Here is a 20,885-nt window from a genome sequence, read left to right on the forward strand (position 1 = left end):
TGGCCAGCCTAAGGCACACCTGTGCAATAATCATGCTGTCGAATCAGCATCTTGATATGCCACACCTGTGAGGTGGGATGGATTATCTCGGCAAAGGAGAAGTGCTCACTATCACAGATCTTTTCAGATTTGTGAACAATATTTGAGAGAAATGGTTATTTCGTGTTTATAGAAAATGTTTTAGATCTTTGAGTTCATCTCATGAAAAATGGGAGCAAAAACAAAAGTGTTGCATTTATATTTTTGGTCAGTGTATCTTTACGCATTAACACAGGAAACATGGTGACAGGGATTTCATCGCAGCCTGAAACAGTTATTTAACTTCAAAAAGACATCATCCATGCTTGCCAAATGTATTTTGCACTCTGCTGCCAAGCCATTACAAAACTGTCAGTTTGTTATCATGTGGAGCTATGATAACTATTTTTAGATGGGGTGTGAGGAGAAGATTCAGACACACAACCAGGGGCGGACTAGCGATTGGGAATACCGGGACTTTTTTTTTTTGCCTAAATCCTACCGGCCCACATTTGTAAGTGTTCCGGCCACTCCCTTTTATTTGTTTTGCTTACCTAAATCCTACCGGCCCACATTTGTAAGTGTTCCGGCCACTCCCTTTTATTTGTTTTGCTTACCTAAATCCTACCGGCCCATATTTGTAAGTGTTCCAGCCCAGCCCAGCCGTTTTGATAGGCTACCTTTGTTCTATCTATCAGTTTCACACATCAGGCCCGTAGCAGCTGTCACTGCGCAGTGAACGATCAGGACTGAGTGACTGATGCGGCTTTCACACCAGCGCTTTTCAGTTTCTAGCTCCGAGCGGGAGCTTTTCTGGTTCAGCTCCGGTTTCCCTTTTCAGCTCCCGCTCTGTTCACACCACCCACTGGCGCCCCAGAGCTGCCCCTGCTGCGTCATGACGTCACCGTTTACATCGCTGATTTGCTCCCCAACGGCAGCCATTACGGCGCTCACAACAACAACAACAACTGCGTCGGGTCGATGATCGTGTTGCTTTTAATCACACGAAGCCAGAATAAATTGAATAACGACTTCTCTAACCTTATACTTTGCTCCAGAGTGCCGTGGTTCATTGTTTATTAATGTGTTTCTGTAGCATTTACCGACCGCTGCAGTGCTGGCTGCTCTTCCACGGGAGTTTATTCTCCCTTTAGCTCCCGGTTAGCTCACACTGCAGCGGCCGCTCTAAAGTATTCACTGTCCGACTCACACAAGCAGCTGATGCATATCCCCAGTTCCCCTTAGCCCAGCGTTTCTCAAAGTGTGGGGCGCGCCCCACTGGTGGGGCGCAGAGATGTGATAGGTGGGTCGCGAAAAAAAAAAAATTATTAAAAAAAAAAAAAAAAAACTGAGATTTTCCACAAAAAAAATTCCGCATTTATTTATTATTTATACACTGGTGGAATATCAAAACAACGACCCGCCCGGGGTGCAAAACGCATCAATGAAAAGCGACCCTCTACCACACAAAACAACACCTGTAGATAACCCAATTTGTGTTCTTTGAAATTGAAAAGGATATTGCATTGTGTTTGTTACTTTCGTTGCAGTTGTATGTCTTAAGTGTAATCAAGCTGGACGTCCAATCAGCTCCTGTCTTCACAAACTCGCAGAGAGGAGCTTCTTTCATTTAACGCTTCACATTCAAACAGAAACTGAATAGGCAGATTCAAAGGATTTATTTCTTTGGAAATGTTATTTTAAATACAATTTAATCAAGTTATTTTTGGTAAAACTATTGACAAATATTACTAAAAACATATTTAAAAAATATAATTTGCTTTAATGTTTTTAAATATTATTTTGTAGAATATCTTAGGCCCTCAGAGACAGGCTCGCCACTGGTAAAAATCTCTCATACACACGTTTGAAAGGGACACACACAACAGCGTTGCAGTCGGGAAGAAAAGCAATGTGGAGCGAGAGAGCAAGAGAGAGCACACCTTTATCGATTTAATAAAGTTGTACAAAATAAAGTAAGAAATCATTCCAATGTGTACTATAGGACAGTAAAAAGTTTAAAAGGGGAGTGATTAGTCAAATATGCATAAATAAAAAGAAAGAATGCTAACTAGGTAACATAAGATAAGAATAAACAAGTTTAAATGATTTGTTGTGATCATATTCTAAAGATGTTTGGATTATTGAAAAGTATACAGCTCCCTTTCATCTGAGTGTTGAGAGCTGTATCCATAAATTCATGTTGGGCTCAAAGTAGGGCTGCTCGATTATGGCAAAAATCATAATCTCGATTATTTGGGTCAATAATTGATATCACAATTATTAAAAACGATTAACCATTTACTTTGAAAAACATCAATTTATTGAAGAAAATCATTTGAAAAGTATGTTTTTAACAGTTGATTACCCTGAACTTTAAGTATAATTCAACTGAAAAACCTATTTAAAAAAAAATAAAATCGTTTTATTTCGATTATGTTGTTTTCATAATCGTTGCAAGCCAAAATCGTAATTGCGATTAAAATACGATTTAATTGAGCAGCCCTAGCTCAAAGTGCACCAGATTGATGCATTCAACTTCAACATTTAAAAAACATCTTCCTGGGGGTGCATGCCCCCGGACCCTCGAGGATGTGACGTCCACCACCATATCAAGCAGGTTAAAATAATTAAATTGCATACATTTTATTTTAGTAAACACTGAAAATGGGTCCCACAGACCCAAACAGCACACAAAGGTTAAAGGTAGCATATAATAATGTTAAAATGTGCTAAATATATACACTGCAAAAAAACAAAAAAGAGGAGTAAAAGTAGCTCACGACTTGTTTTATTTTTTGAAAGTAACCCTCATCCTAAAAAAAGTTGGAGACCCCTGTTATAGAACGATACATTTGACAATTTTAAGCTTGGCCTACCATTTTATTGGAGCGATGAGGAACAGGTGGGGCTTGAAAAGGCCCACCTGTTCAAAGTGGGGAATGGCAGACAAAGTTTGAGAACCACTGCCTTAGCCTAAGTGAATGTGTGTCAGTCTGAATTGACACTGTTTGGTATCACAACGCTGTTATGAAAGTTTCTCTGGTATAAAACGGGTGATGTTAGCATAGCAACCGAAGCTAAACTGACTACTTGCATCCGATAGCTGCAATAATACAAAACAACACGTCTGCCTCTCCACAATGATCGATAACAGTGAACGGATGGTCAAAGTAAGGTACAAATAAACAGAATCACACGAAGCCTGGTTAGTGTTGCCTGACTTTATAAAGTGTGTTTATAGGTAGGCTACTACTGCTTGTAGGCAGGCATAACATAACCCATGTTCAGGGGAGGTGGGTTTAGTTTCCTGCACGCCTCGACGTAAGAGAGACGTAAGCGACGTCGCCTCTTAGCTCCAAAGCTCTTGCCTCTGGACCGACAATTTTTTGGAGCTGGAAATGAAGCGGATTCCGGAGCTAAGAGCCGGCGCCGCTGCGGTGTGAACAGGAAAACCCGGCGCTTTTCAGGCTCTAGCTCCGAGCCGGAGCTGAAAAGGCGCTGGTGTGAAAGGGGCATGAGAGACCTAGCTGGCAGTTGCTTACAGATGGATAAACAAGCTCCAAAGCCTAAAGGCGTTTTTGTATAGTTTGTGTATACAGTATTGTAGCGAGCCCTGGGTTCAGACGGAGGGGCTTGCATAGGGGGGGGGGTTGGCAGGGAAACGGGGTTCAGGTGGAGTGGCTGTACGGCTGTACCCGTAGGATAGAAAAGGGGGAAGTGACGTCTGACTCAGAGGTCGCGCGGCTGTGGAGAAGAACGTGTTGCCCACATTCTGTTACTGAGTTTAGGCTAATTAGCTAGCAGGTTTATTGTTTTGGGTGCAGTCACTTTTGCCTCCACTTGCTGTTCAAATAAATGTTGAAAGAAAAAGTAAATCTGTTTACAGTTCTGTTTTATATGGGTGTTGAAGAAGAAGAAGAAGAAGAAGAAGAAGAAGAAGAAGAAGAAGAAGAAGAAGAAGAAGAAGAAGAAGAAGAAGAAGAAGAAGAAGAAGCCCTCTTTAATGGTCACACATGCAGAGCACACAGCACACACAGTGAAATGTGTTCTCTGCTTTTAACCCATCCCAGTACCAGGAGTCTAGTACTAGGAGCAGTGGGCAGCTAGTGTACAGCGCCCGGGGAGCAATGGGAGTGAGGGGGGATGCCGTGGTGCCGTGGTGCCCTTGCTCAAGGGCACCACCAGACCTACCAAATGTAGGTCTGGTCGGGGACTTGAACCGGCGACCCTACGGCTCACAGTCCAAGCCCCTACTGACTGCCATAGATTTAGTCTCTAATTTTGCTCTCAAAGTGCACCAGATTGATGCATTTAACTTCAACATCCCCTAGAGGAGGTGAGGTCCACCACCTGCCCACACCCCCTGTTAAATTGTCTCACCCACATTGAGGATGCTTCCTACGCCCATGTTTTATTCCATGTGTCAAGTCAGGCAAATTGGGTCAAAATGTAATTGCATCAATGATCTGTTAACATTAAAATCACTAAATATATGCTGTAACTATTTTGCTCTAGGCAACTCAAGGGCTCAGGTAATGTGATTACTATATGAATAATTGTCCAAAATAACATAAAATGCATAGGGTTTTTTGTTAAGTAACATACTTTCGTCGCCGGCCGGCCGATACATGCCACACATTAAGTGGGCCTGTCTGTCAATTAATCCTCGGGCCACTTTTTCCCCCCAGTCCGCACCTGCACGCAACAGAAGCGGGGCACTTTCACCGGTGATTGTGCTTTAGCCAAGTTTAAAAATAAAAAGTGTTCTATAAATAATATCACCTCTGCCCTATATAAAGAGGGCGTCAGTAATAATTAAACATCTTACAAATGCTCTTGTTATTAAGACGAGATAGCCCGAGGAATTAAAGGAACTTTGACATTGTTCTTGGTCGTTCCGAAGTATTCATGTTTTGTTGTCTTGGCAGTGCAAACAATGCTAATGAAGAGGCAAGGCTATGGTGGTATTTTAGTTTTAATTGACCTCAGGCTCATTAAACAGCTCATACTTTGTTCAAGTTAAAAATATACTATCCCTGTTTATGTCGGAAAGGTCTAACCACTTGCCTTCACTACCATGTAAAACAGCAACATCTTGCAGAACATTCAGTGGAATGGAATGGATCCTTCGAGGGAGAAGTCAATCAATGTGAGGACGTAGTTGTTTTGCACCATCCACTTGAGTTTAACCTCTTATATTAGATTATTAAATTAAGCTAAAGCACAAGTTTAGTCAGGAAAACTGGCTATACTGTACATTAATTCACTCCTCAGCTGCATATTATCAACTCATTTTGGACGTCCACTCTTAACTATTTAAATTGTAATGAAGCTTAGCGCAAGTTCAGACAGGAAGACCTAACACTCCGTATTGCTCGTCATGGCAATACTTGCTCCCTGCATCTAAATGACAGGGAGCGCCTCTCCTCAGCTAAACCTATCACGCCCCTCCATTTACAAGCCTAATTATCGCACCTGTTAATCCCTCTATATATGCTCTCCCCTGTTCTATCAGCTGTCTTCCAGGTGTCAACGCGCAACCCTCCTCCACCCCTTCGCCTCCTGCTTTCAACTCCATGCATGCACACACATGCATTTCCAAACATCTGGACTACCTATGTTGCAAATGTATTATCTTTTCAATTTACACACGGCATCTATTGCACGTCTGTCCGTCCTGGGAGAGGGATCCCTCCTCTGTTGCTCTCCCTGAGGTTTCTCCCATTTTTCCCTTTAAACTGTGGGTTTTCTTCGGAAGTTTTTCCTTGTACGATGTGAGGGTCTAAGGACAGAGCGTGTCGTATTGTCATACTGATATTCTGTACACACTGTGAAGACCACTGAGACAAATGTAACATTCGTGATATTGGGCTATATGACTAAACATTGATTGATCGATTGATTGAACTCAGGACCAAGCTTAACCTTCTCCCTTCCAACCGGACCTAACCACTTATCACCACCACCAGTGTCTAGACCCAGGGGGGTTCATCGGAAACGGTTCTTCCCTTCCCGATTGATATCCTACTAAAACCTGGGCCTAATCGCCAAAACAACATTTCATTCATTTGTGATGAACTGTCATCATTATGTTTCATTGATATAATGTGACCGATAATAAATATGTATTCCATACATCATGTCTCTCCTGATTGAACTACAATCTCCAGCAGCCAATCATCTTTCTGCAGTCATACTTTTACATTGTTCTCCTCTCTCCTGCAGTCAGCTGTGATTTCTGTGGAGCTGTTCCACACAAATGCAGCTTTTAAGTAGTGTTGAAATTTGAGCTGAGCTTAAAATCGACCTTGCTTAATGTCGACAAGCTTGTTAGCTTGGGTAGTAATATTGTTCCTCTTTAGAACGTTTTTATTGAATTAAATGGTGTCCAATGTTGTAATTCCGGCCCAGCAACTGTGTTAGTGGTTAACACACCATCAACAGCAGCTCATCATGAGCCCTGCATCTACTGTATGTTACCAAGAAGTAAATATTTCAAAATGACAAAATTGATTGATTTCTGGACTTAAATATGTAGGATTTATGATCTACTATTAAGTTGTTCTTGACTGCATACATCTGTCAGCTTTTATAAAGCAGGATCCAGACTATTATGTAAACCGTTTCACATCCGCTTTGTATTGAAACTAGAAAGCACCTCCAGCCTCTGTCCCGTATTTCTTTCAGAAGAGAACTGGCAGCTCTACTTTGCATGAACTGTGAAAGGTTGTAGTTTTCCTGAATTGCTGTAACGCTTGCTCAGAATACACAAAAAACCCAAAAAGTGCAATTACATGTTGTTTGGTCCCAATTCCAAAATCATTTATGCCTTTTAGCAATGACCCTGAAAAAGGAATAGCCTTTATTTAATATCAATTTTCTCAGTTGGAGACGACAAAGGGCTTCATAGATTGCATGTTAGTGGCTTCAGTGCTGACTTTTGCATCAGAATAAACATGGCCTGATCTAAAGAGTGCATAAGCTGTCCGCCCATACCACCCAGACAGGCTGCATAGTAACTGTGATCACACTGCCACAGTTTGTGAATGAGATCAGACTCAGGACCTGCAGCTCTCCCAATCCCTTGACGTAAAGCTAAAAAAATATTCTGTTATTTATTTCTCATTAAATGAACAAGATGTTGGGTTTAGCAGCCAACATTCCTTATATTTTACACTAAATCAATATCTCTTTAGGTCATCGCAGTGTATTTTGCCAGTCACTATGTTATGTATAGCCACCATTATAATGCTATTAGGAGGCTGTCTGTGGTTCTGCAGTATGAAAAAGTGAAGCCAGAAGTTCAGAGCGGATAATTGGTTGTCACATATTACGTAATTATTTCCTAAAAAAGGCTCAGGACATCACTGATTTTCCACCGTGGAGTTTTATGGCTGTGGTACATGGGTTTGAGAGACCTTAATCTAAACAGAGGAGGCCCCTCGGGGGAGCTCTGACAACGTATTATCTAGCCATGCCATCTGTATCAAAAGACAAGGAGAATGTACACTGCCATCCTCGGGCTGTAGCAAAAGACTCATCACGGCTTACGTATACACTACTGTATGTTTACAGAGGGTGATTAGTGGAGCATGGCTGCCAAGGTACACCCGTGATCCAGATGGCTGGATTTCAGATGCTACTTATCATGCACACTCAGACACAGGGGCCTCACAAAAAGACAGGCAGAGGGACACACTTTGATGATATCAGCCGCCAGGGACCCTAAAGCTCCTACATGCTAAAGCTCTTCATTATTTGTTGATTTGCAGCCTCAAAGAGAGGGCTGTTTTGTAATAATGACTACCTTGAGAGTCAACATTCTGCCTCTGAGCATTTCTGGAATATGATATTATAATTATGATGTCAGTTGAAGTGTCTGGTCAAATGTGCTTTTAGTCTAATGTGCCGCGGCAGCATTTCAGGGCATATCGCTCCATGAGTAAAATATATAATTTCCCTCATTACAGGAATGGACAGATGTTTAATTCCGAAGCATGATGTGCATAAACTCTCCTGTCATTCTCAGTTGTGCCTGTGGGTAGATTATCCTGTTTGTAGGCATTTAAGGAAGGAGACAGAGCTGAGATGATCAGGTGAGTCATGAGAACGCTGCAAATGAACCGTGCCGTGTAACCAGCAATCCATCATGACTCCTAATAAGCCCCCTGGTGCAGGCGGTTTCACCCTTCAACCTGACCTTGCACCATAATTGCTCTAACACATGAACACATATGCACCACCCTGCTTACTTCTCCTGTGCATGTGCTCACTGCTGTTTCTTTCCCCTCCAAAGTTTCTCTTTCTTTACAACTAATTAGAGCACCACTGGAATAACCACAAAGTCCCAGTTCCCATAGTAACTGTAATGTGCAAGCTTTCACGCCATAAAAAGTCTCCCCGGACACACACCCACCTCATTTTATAAAGAACGCAGGCTTTCACTGTACTGTGACAGAGATCAAATTGTACATGTTATTCCTGGCGTGTTCTTCAGAAAATATGTGGAAGTATTTCAGTAGAGGTGGATAGAGAAACGTAGAAGCTTAAGGAACCTTGCGATCCAGCAGACTCAACCTCGTTCACCTTTCACTTTGTCCCTTTTTAAAAGTTTAAAAAGTGCAGGATTAAGAACACACTTAATCTCAGTCCTTTGGGTAATTAACATTTGAATGATTCTCTGTGATCAGACAGAAGATCGGCTTAGTAAACCTTTCAATCAAAAATATGATGTAAAATTAATTGATTGGTCATTTCTACATTACACCCGTATTACAGTGTTAATATTATGCATATTATTATGCATTAAAACACCCCTATTACACAACTTTTACACCCATGTTACACAGTTATTACAGCCAAATCACACATTAAAACAGCACTATTACACTATAATCATACAGTATAACACCCATATTACTCAGTTATCATACCCATTTTACACTTTTACAACATCCATATTACACTGTTACTGCACTTTTATTACACCCATTTTACACATGGACACAGTTTGTCAAAGGATTGTATCCCCAAGGATACAGAAACCATTTCAAGGTAACATCCTCAGGGAGGTCACGTACACACACAGCGTGGATGACGCGGTGTGATTATACTTCTCAGTGCATCTTCACATGGTCTCACTATCTCAGCTCTAACTGCACAAAGATGGCAGGGTGGATGTTAGTTTATTTGCGGGCTGGCAGTTGGTGGACTGTGGTGTGTTTATTTGTTTGCCTGTGTTTATATCTCTTCAGTACCATATCATTCAAATGATAAGGAATGAAATAGATAAAAAACTCGACATCAAAAATTGGGTTTATTTTCATGAAAATCCAAAGGATAACAACTTGTGCCAGCTGTTTTACTATCAAGTACTAAATGCTAAAACAGGAATCAGGGATTGCCATTTTTCAGAAATTGGAATGTGGAGCTGTATTGATATTGATATTCACAGCAGGAGTCCTGGAGACTTGCTCAATGTTACATTAACGGTAGATTATTTCTTTTGCACTTCATTCACCAGGCTATTGTTGATTGTCTTTAGATGCTGTCTTTCCCTCTCTCTTGTCTCAATCACAGCCAATCAGTTTCACTCTGCTGGGTTTTGGTGTGCCAACAACCCATGAAACACACGCTGCTGTGGTAATAAGCAGAACGAAAAGCCATGACTGTTCTGTGACCCCTTCAGAAGGTCAGAATATTTCCAAACAGGCCATCACAAAGGTATGAACTCTGTTACTGCAGTGTGCAGAGTGGTGTCTTTCCACTCTAGGATAGCGTGCAGAGAATTACTGTAATACAAAGTAAGCACTCCACCTCACTCTTGCAGGTGTTTGATGATGGCTTTATGGCTCCTTCTCTTAGGGGAAAGCCTAGTATCCCTTATGCAACCTTTGAATATTACTTTTATTCAACCTGAAATTGCACTATTTTTAGAGAAGTACAGTTCAGGTTTGTGGGTTTAAAGTGGAGGAGATTAGTAGCTGTCCAAAGCACACACATTCTGTTTATTTGGCTGTATACCTGACAGCGCATTAACCCTCTGGAGTCTAAGGGTATTTTCTCGAATTTTTGATGTTTTCTTAAATCCCCTTTTAAATGTATTTCTTCTCACATGGCACCCCATGTGTTAAATATCAAAATGTTCAGGACAATCTCTGGTATTGCTATATATGCAAATGATCACTCTACTTTCACCACAGCAGGGACTGAGATACATTAGGACTGAATAATGACTTCATATTACATACCAAGGTTCATGTGATGTGTACATTGTGCAAATTGAGCATTCAACTTTTTTTTTTCAACCAACAATTTATTATAAATATGTTTTTTTCAACCAACTATTTATATAAATATAAGAAACTGCGCCGGCGCGTCCACCGACTCCAGAGGGAGGATATCCATCATGTGTTAATCATCATGCCTATACATATTTTACATTAAGTAACATTCTTCAACCACAGACATTACTTAAACATACAAATCTGAATATCTGAACTTCAATATTACAACAATGTGTATTATGTAAAGTGTCAGTTTAACCCATTCAAACTGAATTCATATCCTTAATCACTTTTTTCACACTATCATGAATCTGTGAAATGCAATAAAGGTGTAAAACATAGATTTAGAACTGCAGTGCCTCAACCACTTCCAGTTTGTTCAATGCAGCCGCTTTGTCAGGACCCCTTTTTTAATGTGGTGGTTAACCCAAGGCTTTACTTAGGTTTAAGAAACAAAACTACCGGTAAGGTTAAGGAAAATATAATGTTGAAAGGAGTATGATTGTTGCATAACTTTAGTGAGATATGAAGTTAAGTACGTGGTGCAGCTGTAGTTGCTCTGGGCGTCTTATATTCCCATGGATGTTTTGCATTGGGCTTAGTGGAAAGCCGGTGCTTTACATACAGATGCTAAGTTGCAGAGGCGTGTGAAAAAGTTTCTGTATGATGATATGATCCTGTAGCATGGTATGGCTAATGCCTGGAAATAAAGTGGCAATGGAAATTAAACTATGGTAAAGGTGTGGTCAGGCCAGTAAAACATAATAACTGAAATGACACCATTTATTGCAATTGGGGTAACATGCACTACTTTTGACATTGGCACGGATTGATTGATTCTGCTTTTCTTTTCTTCATATACATCAATTACCATGAATACTGAAAACAAACTGCTGTCAATCTTGGGCTGCTGCCAGTATTAGATTTTTTACTTTCAGTAAAATGTTGTACCATGTTGGTATCCTCATGCAGGATCAGAGCAGGTGGCCGGTGCGATGAGGAACAGCGGATACAACTGGTCAATAGCAGAGGGAGCAGCTGCAGAAATCCTTTTTGTTTAATCATTCGGCTGGTAAAAAGTGTGTCAGCAGTGTGTCCCATCCTTTGACCTCTCAGCTTCTTGGCTGCCCATTACTGCTGAAAAATAAAGGAAGTATAGTGAGTGATTCTGACTGGTGTCATAGTTTGGACAGACTGTTTGCTTTGGATATACTTACATACTGATTTGACTGCCTGTATTAAAGTCATTGGTTTGCTGGATGTCAGCTACACATGTTTTAAAGCCCAGAGACTTATAAAGAGTCACAATTGTCACTTGCTTCAGGGTTAATTTGTGACCATGATGAATGATGTGTGTTACTGTAATAGCTTTTAAAATGTACATTACACACGGGGATTGTCAACTACAAGCATATAGAGCCTCGTTGTTCCCTAACTGCTGCATGTTAAATCCAGCAAAATGCAGCATGTAATCCAATATGACTAAAGCTATTTAGGATAGTATATGAGCTGCCATGGCGAGTTCCCTGTTGAGATCTTGAGTCATAAAACGAAAGCCCTTTTCCACCCTGCAATCAAGAGTCAGTGTGAAGGTTTAACTACTGAGTGGAAAGCCCTGGACACTCCCAGAGAGGCGAGTGCTTTGACATATGGACACAGAGGAAACCAAGCTTTTTGCAGGATAAAAGAGAATGAAAGAAAACCAATCTCTTCTATGTTTATGAATTGACATTTTGTATTGCTCAGTGTGAGATCTGCACAGCCAGTTCTATCTCGTATTATTTGCTCCAGAGTTCATTCCTCAGACAATGACACAGCTGGGATGCTTGTTAACACAAACTGCCTTGGAAACTAAATATATCCTGAGCCCAGCCGTGTTTCTCTATCCATCTCCTATTGGTCACTGCTGGAGATCTTCAGTGCTGAAGGAGGTGATTGACCATTGACCCATTGATTTGCACGGCACCCTGCGAGGCTTGTGAGGGCGGGGGTTATTTTCTTTTTCAGCTCTGCTGTTTGAGGGGCATGATACTAAGCTGTGAATACACAAGGGTTGTTTGAAGGGCATTGGTTTAGACAGCTGATGTGCAACAGTAGCGCAGGGCTCTGTGAATAATTAATAACAAGGTTTCACTGCAACCTTGATCCTTTATGCAGTATCACACTGTCATGCCAAATAACTTTGGAAAATGTGTGATACGTTTACGGAGGTTGGTAATATATTTTACTTTTCAAATAGTAAAGTTTGCTAATTTTACGAATCAAATTGTTGGTCTTGGTGAGTACTGATCAATTTGTGAAAAACAAATTTGTTGTCAATATCATATCATCATAAATTGAAAAGAGTGTAGCATGCTTCTGGTCTCTGTTTGACGCTAGCAGCTCAATGCTACATTAGAAGCTACTAGCACAGTAACAAAACTGTAATTGTATATTAATGTTTTAGCAAGGAAGAATAATTTATGGAATAACAAAGACAACTTTATGAACATTTGAAGTGTTCTCAATGTGGTTTTTCATTTCAAACTCAGCCTTACTAATGCAAAAATAAGCAGAGAGGTGGACGGTTGTTGGAAGGTTTTTGGGCGGTTTTTGGTCGGTCGTTGGACGGTCATTGGGCCGTCGGAGGACAGTTAGTGGTCAGTTAGTGGTCAGTCAGTGGATAGTCGGTCGAGCTAAGGTGGGCCCAGATGAGACAGAAGATCATACAGATCAGAGAAACTAATGTCTTGTGACGGCACCCACATATCGCTCGAAAATAGCTCGAAAATAGCCTAAGAGACTAAAAATGCTGTTATAGCAGACTGTAAACACTTGGGTTTCTAGTTATGTGGTCCTTGTCAATTGCTCACTTTTAGACCAGCCTCAATTGGCCATTCAAGAAATCATAGTTTTATTTTTAATATCGGAGGTTGCTGCTTGGTCTAGCTGCGTGGGTTTTGCTAGGAGTTTAAATTAGCTCAAGCTTTACCAGCTGCCACATAAGAGTAATGAACACATTAATGCATCAACAATTATAATCTAATCCAATAACATTACATATGTTATTCTTCATGCTACGCACATAACTGAATCTTTCTTAAAAAATTCACTTTTGACATGTATTGCTACTTTTACTTAGGTTCTGATCCCTTCCACCACTGCCTTTACTCTAGTTCACTGCTCGCTATTCTGGAATCAAGACACATTTCTTATTTGACCTTTAAAAAAAACAATCAAGGGATCCAGTTCTTCAGTACCTCAGGCACACACATCATTAATCTACTACCTTCACAGCTATAATTCACAAACATCTAATGCTTTTCAGCCCAATAGAATGCACCCCGCGGTTCCTTAAACAGCAAAAGGACTAATGATCTGGCATTATTATGTAAGTAAAGCATGATTAAAAAAAAAGATTAAACTCAAGTGTCTAGGTTCAGTTTGTTCAAGGTCGCCCTCTTGTCTGTGCCCTGACAAAGCGGGGGGGGACATCTTACACCTGTGCCAGCCAGCAGTCCGCACAGTGGGACCAGCAGCTACAACAACAAACACACCCTGATTGCACTTTAAATGAATGAGCTATGCCTAATTGGGTCTGATTAAGATCATTAAAATGTCTTTGTAAAAATGAGTCACTATGTCTCTCGTCATCTGAAGATGAACTGTTATCTGTTGGCCACTAACATATCAGAGATGTACAGTAAGAGACAGGATGAAGACAAAGGAACGAAAGTGGACAGCTTTACAAAACACATATCATACCTGCAAGACATAACTTGTGGAGATTTGTATGGACAACTGTACTGTACAGTATATTCTCATACAACAATAATATAAATGGTGCAACATGTCTGTAACTGTAGCTTCAAATTATACATTTCATTTAAAAAGTAACACTACTGCAGTGTGAAGTCACTTCACTGCTGCTCAAATTAAAAGTATGTAAGTTTTATCACCAAAATGTATTGGTAAGTATCCATGGTAATAGGCAATGGTCTCTGTCAGTGTTTAACAAAGTTTCCGTATTAATATTACTGCTTCATTAATGTGTTAGTTGCATTTTACTAGTGTATATGGAAGGGTTAGAGTTAGATAATTTACTCAGCAATGGTTCATATTGTATAAGATCATGAAGTGTTGCTGTCCTGTGAAAACCACAAATCTGTAAAACTCCATCTCTTCATAATGATCTCCAATAAATATCAAAGTTTGGCATTTTCCAGCTTAACCAAAGGTTTTAAAATGTGTTTACACCAAAGCAAAGGCACACAGTATATACGTTAATGCACTTTGGTAATTATACTTAGTTAAATGTAGCCCTTACATTCAACATAAGCATATTGTTTGCCTTGATTCTGCAGACAGTCTTGCTACAATAAGACATTTTAGAGATAATGGCTCTCTTAATTGAGTATAAAACCAAGCACTTAGTCATAATGATAAGATCATAATGAATGCTTTCCCTGTTGTTCAAAGTGTTTCTCCACCTGGCTAATACTCCACACCTTACATTTAATGATGCTAGGGTACACATTTGTGAAATTGCACTATGGTACATTTATTAATGTGATGAATACACTTGCCATAAATCATAATCTGAGCACACATCACATTCTTTCCCAGCTTGCTTTACGTTGCATCCATCTTTTTTTCCGGGGAGGGAAAGGCTTCAGTGATTATCAAAGGAATGCAGGTACTGTGGTTAGTGCAGGTCCGGCTCTCTTCGAGATGCTTCCCATGCTGGCTATCAGGTCATTAGCCCAGCATGCTGCACCTGGACTGCTCTCACATACACATTACTGCTGCTGAGACGAGGGACAAATTAGAGTCATATTATGGCCCCTGCTGCAATTCAAATTAGTAATTGAATCAAGATGTACAGCTTCCAACGTTGTTGATGTCTTATTGCTTTGATAGATGTGTGAGACACGTGACCTTCATAGAACAGCCCCCCACTCACTATAGGAAGTGAGTGCCGTATTGTCATTCCTGACTCAGAAGGATTCCTGACCAAACCCTGGCTGGGAATGTTTGTAGGCTGCAATGATTCATTAGAATGTCAACGGCAGTGAGAGAGAAGAAATAAATAGGGGAACAAATCTGTTATCATTTCTATTTTTGAGTCAGAGGAAACCAACAAAACAATGCTCTAAAAATACTAACAGGGGAATGCCACAAATATGTATAGCAATTAATCTATATTGCATACTCTGAGAAAAGAAAATACTAAACAAAACAGAAAGGACTAGTTTGACATTTTGTGATGTACACATTTTTTTCTTAGATTGACATGAAACGATTCCACTCTGACATGTCATGAATATTAAACTGGCCACTTAGCTGTTTTGGATAAGCATTAAATGCACTACTGCTCTAACATTATAGTATTGCTACTGGACACAGATGGGAAAGAGAAGTGCTTTTTTGTCATCACACACAGTTTAAACACACGGTCTGCTTTCTGCTCCAAATGATCCAATCCATCAGTAGACCATGCAGCATGATCACTTGACAATCACAATGATTATGTATTTTAAATTTGTCTCAGTAAGACTCTGTTAGTAAAAGTGTAAACATGACAGCAGGGGAAATCCACACACTCATGATGACTTCAAATGTTCCCACCCATACAAATGCCTTTCACCTAGTGAACAAATCAATTTCATTACAAGTCAAATGATTGTTGAAGAGCGCCCAAAAGCAGAAGCACTTTTTTCCTGCTTCTGTTCTTCTGATTATTACAACTCCATCACTGTTCCAATAGACACATGGAAATGCATGCAAACATTCACCTACAAACTCACTACATATCAACCCTGCAGCTTTGTGAACTTGTTGCTTTTTCCGACACCTAAATAATTTTGCACAGTGTGTTTTTGTGCAGTTTCTTCTAGGGCTGCTCGATTATGGCAACAATCATAATCTCGATTATTTGGGTCAATAACTGATATCACGATTATTAAAAACGTTTATCCATTTTCTTTGAAAACATCTGTTGAACAGTATGTTTTTAACAGTTGATTACCCTGAACTTTAAGTGTAATTCAACTGAAAAACCAAAACAATTATCATTTTATTTTGATTATGTTGTTTTCAAAATCGTAATTGCGATTAAAATACGATGAATTGAGCAGCCCTCGTTTCTTCCCTCCAGCAGTCGTTGTTCCAAAAGAAACAGTTTAAAGCAGTTGTTGGCTGTGATGCTTTTTAATTTTCTTTTTATTTAATTCTCTTTATTCATTGTAATCTGCTAATTACACACACGGCAGAAGGGAAGCCCGATGGCTGGTTAAACACCATGCATGTTTGTGATTTGGAAATATGAACACTGTATGGTCTCGGTCCCTGGATGCTGTTGTGTTGATTCATGAAGCAATTAAGTAATTAAGCAATATTTTCTGGTACTCAACTTTTTTGTCTTATGAATTGCTTTTTCTATATACCTTTAGTTAACCAAAACTACATTTAGAGTTACTTGGTTTTAGTTAATCTTCTCCCAGAGTGAAGTTATTTACACAACTATGCTTTTTAAAACTTCATGTATTCCTAATTCATAAATTAGAGGCTATTTAAGGAAATTATATTGCTCTTAATATGTATAGTTTCTCTGGTCAGCTGTCAAAACTTTCTTCGGCCAAATGACGGCCAAATGAATATAATATGGTTCTACCTCTGAGACTAATTTCAATAAATCAAACTGGTTTCAGGTTTTTATGAGCTCCCTAGCCTCAGTAGCCTACTTCTCATACAAAGCTCAAAGCTGTGACACGCCTGTAGGAGTCACTAACAGCCCCATTTCTTCTTCCTCAAACTTCAGTTCCTCCTCCTCCACCAACCAGACAAATCTGTTCCCAAGTCATCATCAAACAGAGACACAACGGGTACCGAAAGTTGTCAGGAAGAGGGGTCGGACTTTCTGGGTAAAAGGGCGCAGTTATCGTAACGTTTTTGGCAGGACAGAAGCGGAGTAATACATTAAATAGTTCCGACTGGAAAGTTTGGTCTGAAGTCGCGTGGGCAGTGATTTCCCTGTGCCAGTTTGCTCTGCTTTCCCAGTCGTGTGACAGGTTGCTGCTACTTCACAGTTCAAGGTAAGACAGTGTTTCCTTTGAGTTAGTTTTTGACAGCAGTGTTGGTTTTTATGTAACATTCAGCGTCACGTTGCCTAGTGACATCGTAGTGTCGTGTGGCGTCTAACTTTTCTCTGTGAAGTATCCAGCGATAGAAGCTCGCAGTGTGCTGTCCCAGCAACAACATGTTGCAAACAACAGCTATTTTAAAGCATAGTTTTGCAAGCTAATTAATACTAAAAGAATGAGACGCAGAGCAAAGCTAAATCAATCAGGTGAGGTTAAGAGTTACTAAAAAAGTCGTTCAACCTCATTTAAAAATCAAACATGTAATTGTTCATTTACTTCAAATAACAACTACCTGCCATCCAAAAAAGGTCCACTCAATTGAGTTTATTTCCAAAAATTCCCAATTGTGTATAGGTCATATAACCATAACAAATTAAATGCCACAAAAAAAGAAACATTAATCTATTAATTATATTTAAAAAGGGGTTCTGGTTAATGGGGCTTCCATTACAGTGGAAAAGCAATAGAACAACAACATCCTCTCCTTTTACAACCTAAACTGTTGGTAGTTTGGTTATTAAACTACACACATTTTACGTAAAGAGGTAAATTAATAAGTACATTACTATTACTATGCAAATTAAATGTATAACCAGCAAGCTGAATGTAGTTAAACTGATTAATTGACATGTAGTTCCCTACCCCCTAACACTGGTTGCATCCACATGAATGAGAAATGAATCAACCACAACATAATGTCCTTACAATGTGTAGGCCAATTAGACTGTGGCAGCCAGTTTGTTATGACCTTGTGGAAGAACATTACCTTAATATTCCTATACTTTAAGTTTGTGTATTTTAAAAGTGACTTTTGAGTGTTAAGTGGTTTTAAAATAATTGTATGAACCCCTGAATATAATATTACCATTACTGTTATTTTATGACCAAAGGCTACTTATTTTTGGCAGGGAATAACGAGTTGTCAGCTCTGAATGTGAGCTTCAAGAGTGACAAAACTTAAGGCCTCATAAAGACATCAGATTACTGTACCTGATATTCAAGTGTTTACAAATGTTTATTATATTTACTTACTGACATCTTATTTATTTGTATGAACTAAGTCTGTTTTACTTAATATTTCTTTCAATTATTTCTATGCATTATGTTTCTCTTCTACACATTATTCTATCTCTTTGATATATGGTGTTTTTAGTTGTTTTATTATGTACATTGACCTTCTTGGAACTGGAACAAAGTAAGTCATTTTAAAGGCATAACATTTTTCTTTATTTAAAGAAGTAATTTAAGTAATTGTTTGCCTGATTTCACGTAAGCGTGTAGGTCAACATCAAATCATTAATTCTGAGTCCTTTCAGAGGCAACTGCTGAATGAGATGCCACAATACTGTCATCTCTGGAGTTCCTCCTCACTGATTGTCCCTTTCTCTTCAGCGTTGAACAACCTAATCACTGTGCTTGTGTTTGGTTATGACTGAGCATTGCTTAAGGTGGCAGGAAATGTGAATTTGAACTCAGCACATCATTTCATCATCACCATTCATTGATGGAATTACCAGATGTGGAGATTATTCTGCATGCATTGCAGCAGTGTACTTGTTTGCCACTGATTGTTGACCACTATGGGTGTTGGTTCTTGTTTTATTTGATAAATGATTGATGTCTTCAGGGGGAAATATGTATTGCATGCTTTAGTAAAGATTGGACATCTCACACCTTATGAAGAAAGAGATATACCTCAGAGTCAAATGGGACCATATCCAAACAGCAGTTCCTTTTTTACCTCTTGTGCCATGGTGGTAGGCTGAGGATCACGTCTATTCTGGTGTATGGGAGTGGAGAGAGAGGTTTCCCACTGTCTGACCCCACATTCCTGCTTCTCCCATGGCATAGGGTCAGAGCCCCCCCACCTCTGCTCCAACCCACTGTTGAGAAGACATATATACATCTTCTTTTGAATTGTACTCTTGTGGTTTATTCTCTCTGCCAACTTTTAGAGGGGAGAATTTACTCTTTGGCTGCTCTCTAACTTTACAAATCATATAAATCAGAATCAGGTTCACAAGTAGGTTCCCATGTAAAAGCGAATACGAAAAAAACAAGAACATAAGTATGGAATAGACTAGAAATACAATAAAAGCGGGAAGAATATCAAAAAATAGTTAACATATATCTGAATAAAATGTAAAGGCCTGTTAGAACAAAAAGATACAGTACAATGTGTAAAAGCAAACCTATAAATATCGATATATTAAACATATATTTGTATTAAAATGAAACAGCTGTTATGAAAACAAGTCCAATCAAACATGTAAAAGGTATCATAAAAATACTTAAAATATATTTGAATTGGAATAAAAGAGCTGTTAATAGCACACATTACAATAAAACATGTCAAAGATAACCTATACAAATGTGTTAAATATATCTAAAGTAAAATGATAGTGTTGTATAGAAAGATCGAAAATAAAAATACTATAACAATATATACAATATACTGTACGGGTATATCACTACAGTACAATCAAGGGCTTACAAATATAACCGTCGGATTATTTTACAAGTCATCTACTTGTCATTCTTCTGTCAAAGAAGAAAGGCCTTGGATTTAGAAAATGAAACCAACACTGACATCAGAGGCTGCTAACTTTCCAGAGGACTGTTTTGAACCAGAAACAATCCTAACCTTTGTCAAGAGGTTTTTTCCTCTGGGACCCACTGGCTGATTCTCTGCAGCGGTAAACAAAAGCAGCAATGTTAGCCTCTGACTGTGTTTACTTCCTCAGCTCTCTCTGTCACCACAGAGCTCGCCTCTTGTTCTGTCCCATCGTGAAAGTTCCTATTCTGTGGGACGAGGGGGGCAGGACCGATCTCATTGCACCAGGCCACACAATGGATGAGCTGTGCTGCTATATCAACATTTATTCTTTTTTTTTACCCTGCTACTTGAATCATTTCTTCCCGCTGGGCCAATCAGCAACACGAAGAGCAAGGCTGGGCGATCTGTGTCTTTGTCTGTGTGAGACATCGCTGGTTCTGTGCTACTGACAAGTGGCTGCCATGACTCACCCTGACTTTGCACCAGAGGATCCCGTACTATAGTCCTTATTTTAGGCTGTTGGGCAAGTTTGATACGTGTCTTACTCAAGCTGTGCATTCATGAGATGCAGATGGGATACCTAACTCTCAGCCGTATATATCCACTGCCAGCAGCACATTCTGTGCCTATATTTTTACCTTGCTATGTGAAAGGAAGGCGCTTGTTTGCAGTCAAGTCTATTTTGTGCAGTAGACTCTCTTCTTAGTTTGAACCTGTTATATTGTAGCCTACCATAGAGTCAGTGTTTGCATGTTTTAGTACATGCCATCCATACGTGTCATTTCTGCAGTAAATGAGCATGTGGAAGTGAGGTCTTTGGCTGCTGCTGTGCTTTCAAGCTGTACCACGCAGTTTTGTTTAAGAGCAGAGCGGGATTTGTAATGTCAGTCTTGTTGACTT

General features: G+C 39.6%; 1 protein-coding gene across 1 annotated transcript in view; it reads left to right on the plus strand.

Moving 5' to 3' along the window:
- Nucleotides 1-17,133: 17,133 nt before the first annotated feature.
- Nucleotides 17,134-20,885, plus strand: part of tspan9a (tetraspanin 9a) — a 251,899-nt gene continuing 248,147 nt past the window's right edge. The window contains exon 1 of the mRNA XM_034086087.2: nucleotides 17,134-17,380. The gene's annotated coding sequence lies outside the window, so the exon portion shown is untranslated. The remainder of the gene's footprint in view (nucleotides 17,381-20,885) is intronic.

This window comes from Pseudochaenichthys georgianus, chromosome 6, assembly GCF_902827115.2.
Source record: "Pseudochaenichthys georgianus chromosome 6, fPseGeo1.2, whole genome shotgun sequence".
Taxonomy (NCBI): domain Eukaryota; kingdom Metazoa; phylum Chordata; class Actinopteri; order Perciformes; family Channichthyidae; genus Pseudochaenichthys; species Pseudochaenichthys georgianus.